This window comes from Spermophilus citellus (genome assembly GCF_964194105.1).
Source record: "Spermophilus citellus genome assembly, chromosome: 10".
In the NCBI taxonomy this organism is placed as follows: domain Eukaryota; kingdom Metazoa; phylum Chordata; class Mammalia; order Rodentia; family Sciuridae; genus Spermophilus; species Spermophilus citellus.
Window position 1 is genome coordinate 68,789,853 of NC_138197.1, and position 576 is coordinate 68,790,428.

Sequence of the window (576 nt, forward strand, 5' to 3'; positions counted from 1 at the left end):
GCTCACTGATACCAAGGACAGGCTGTGATCATTCCTAGATCTCCCAAGTACCAGCTGAACAATAATATCCAAATAACAGATTCTAGACAAATGTGTTATTTTTCCTCCTTTGGTACTATGGATTGAGCTCCTCTCCAGTTTTTTTTTGTTTGTTTGTTTGTTTGTTTTTTGGACACAGGGTCTCTCTAAGTTGCTGAGTCTGGATTCCAACTTGTGATCTTCCTAACTTAGTCTCCTGAGTCACTTGAGATTGCAGATGTATGTACCACCACACCCTGCACAAGTGCTTTATTTTGAAAAATTACACAATGAAATAAGGAGAAACTATCAAAAATAAAGATCTAACTATACTAGTATATAAAACTTCTAAGCCGGGGCTGGGGTTGTGGCTCAAGCGGTAGTGCGCTCGCCTGGCATGCGTGCGGCCTGGGTTCGATCCTCAGCACCACATACCAACAAAGATGTTGTGTCCGCCGAGAACTAAAAAATAAATATTAAAAAAATTCTCTCTCTCTCTTTCCTCTCTCTCTCTTTAAAAAAATAAATAAATAAAATAAAATAAAAAAATAAAACTTC